We start from the raw sequence: 3,120 nt of genomic DNA on the forward strand, positions 1-3,120 counted from the left end.
GCACATAGCTAGAGGTTCGGGATTTTGTATCTATTCAAGAATTGTGTGAAATAAATATCAGAGATTCAAGGTTTCATCACGACGTTGTACTTCACCGTTAGAACAAGCTATCAAAATTTTGAATCCACGACATTGGTTTAATGTCGTTTCTGCTTCGAACTCTTCACCACTTTTGTGAGTGGTGCATGCTCAATATTGCAAATGAATAAGTTTAAACAAACCCCACTGCTGGACAAGTATCTCCTTTCAGAATGACAAGATTTAGGCCTTAAACATTAACAAAATAGTAACAAAAAGACTTAAGAAACCTACTTATTACGGCCACACCCGGCGGGCTAGTGAGGTGCTTTATATAAAAGTAATTTAATGTAACGTCATAAAGATACGCATTATAATACAATCATGTGGCGACTAATGAAGTGGCAAGTGTGAGTTGAGCACTGTAATGACATGTCGTTGGATTAAGTGCGGTGTGATGATGCTCTTTGTGGCTCCAATGGCATGTGTTATATTTAATAGTTATTTTGACGTGCGATATAAATAATAAGTTAATGTGATGTTCTTTATTTTCTATGTTCTCGTGGAATTGTGAAGATTTTTGAAAATGTGTCATTTTCCTTGTGACCGTTTTCATGTTACCTATATCTTTTTCACCTTTAGTGCTTTCAAAAGTAAATCATATTTTGATCGTTTAAGTAAGTATAGAATGATATAGGATTCTAAACCTAAGACAAAATATTAATATATCAATTAGAATTAACTAAGTGTGCATAATAAAAAATTTAAACTTTTTATTGCGGCAAAATTATTGCACAATTATGTAGTTAATTTTCTTAACATAATTTCGTATCTAAAACGCCTTTCCACATGTATTGAAGTTTGTTGTCGTCAACACGATCATTATAACGATAACCTCTCCAACATGATTTATTTTCAAACACAAACTCATGAACTAAAATCAATTACACCGTACGACCCTATGCCCTTTGCTCGATACACACAATAAATCGTGGATAATATCCATAAAATTACCCACTAAGTACTGCTATTACAAATTACAATTACATTAGGTTGATCGCTCATCCTTGTCTCCAAAATTGGATTTGTCGAAAGGTCAGCGCAATTTATCGACTAATCCCATCACTAGGAATGTGGACGTGCCGACAGAGCAACGACAAGTAAATTAGCGCGTAACTTATCGATAATGACGGACCATATTAAATCTGCAATCCTTCACTAGTGTGGTGTAGAGTGTCTGTGGTTTAGTAACTTTCGTAAAGACGGTCAGACTGTTAAAGTATAGCTTAAATTAAAAAAAATGTTTTTCTGATGGTTTAACTGTATAAAAAAGGTTACGAGTAATTTGGATAAGATTCAAAATAACTAAGTAGGTAATCTAGAAAAGGATCATAAAGAAAAGTTGCTAGGAAACCAAAACGTGAACGATTTGCCCAATTTTTGTAAAATTTGATCGGTTTTCTATTGCAACTGCATAGAAAGTATTATCTCCATAAAAAAGTTAAATGTTGTTATAAAGAACGTATCAGCAGTAATTCTAGAAAGTCAACAATTTATCAGCCTGTAAAAAATATAAATGATCCTAAAAAAATGTCCCATCATTCATATCAGAAGGTGGTCACCGTACAACCTCTTGTAATAAACCACACACACTCCACAAATATAGTCTTTATTACCTTGTAATAAAGGTGTAATACACTGGGACATTCCGACAAACGCTTACAGATTTGCTGGTGACATTTTTATTAGTAAGGATTGTTTCTCACCATTATTCAACGTGTGGCCACCATTTTGTGTTTAATTTTACATTTATTTCACATTCTCGTAAACTTATTAGGTCAGTACAAATTGCAGAATAATTGTAGTCGTATGTTGGTGTTGTGTTTGGTAAAATGTCGCGATTTAAAGACAAATATTTGTTTGAAGGGATTAATTTGCCTTTCGCGTAAGTGATTAAGGGCTAAAAGCCTAAACAACAATCCCATAACTTTTCATCGATGTACTGATTACTTTAATGGTTAGAAATTCAATGTAAGAGAACTTCGCTTGTTAATGAGTTCCAAAAGAAACACTTAATATCACCTTCACTTCTTTCGATTAAGGAGACCTTTATCTACCCAACAGCGAAACAATAATATTTTTTTACAATGTTCTACCAGAAAGCTGGTACCTACCTTCTAGAAATTCGTATTAAAAATACCTTCTATTCACTTTTCACACTCGATACCTATTTACGGTGCCTTCAATATATTTTTACGACCTCAACCTACCATTTTTGCACGGAAATTCACCTACTTTTTCAATTAATATTTATAGCGGATGCAATAAAAAAATAGTTTCCATATCAAATCATATTTGTTGTGGTTTCCAAAAATATGAGTATTTAGTTTAAGAGTGCATTGTTTTAACTTTCAAGTGATAATGTTTGCTTTCACTATTGTTATGTTTTACTGTTAATGTTTATTTGTGTGACGAATTTTTGGGAAGACTTTTACTTGTGAACTTTTGACATAGCGGATTTGTAATGGCTACCTTTTGTTGTTAACGGTATATAAACAATTTCAAGTAATATCAAGATACATTTCCCACAAAAAAATATATGAAGTTGTCAATACCTAACTCATCTAACCTTCAATCTAATGTTGTTAGAAGATGATAGATCCGACTCTCCTTACGCAATCATAAAAATTACCAATATTTGCTAAATACTATTTCCGACTCAGTGATGACGTCAAATTGATTGTCACTATTCAGTACATTGCTGCTTTGACATACCGTGCTAATCACTTTATTCTAAGAAAGAAAGCAATGGATAGCATAGTGGCTTTCAAGTAATTGTCCACTGAGATACGTGATAGCCCCCCTGAGCAGCCATAGCCGCAGTCTAAGGTATTTTCATCAGCCGAACCAAAATGCATGTACGCCTCAATTACCTTGAGACTAAAACGAGTGTAATCTGGCCAAAACGTCGAGAAATAATCGTCAAACTTTAAATTTTCATCCGGTTTTAAGAGTCATTTGCAATATTTGTACAAGTCTCAACTGTTATTGTAAACATTTGATATACAACTCTTTCAACATTCAAATGACGTATTTAAAAAC

This window comes from Anticarsia gemmatalis, chromosome 21 (assembly GCF_050436995.1).
Source record: "Anticarsia gemmatalis isolate Benzon Research Colony breed Stoneville strain chromosome 21, ilAntGemm2 primary, whole genome shotgun sequence".
NCBI classification, from domain to species: Eukaryota; Metazoa; Arthropoda; class Insecta; order Lepidoptera; family Erebidae; genus Anticarsia; species Anticarsia gemmatalis.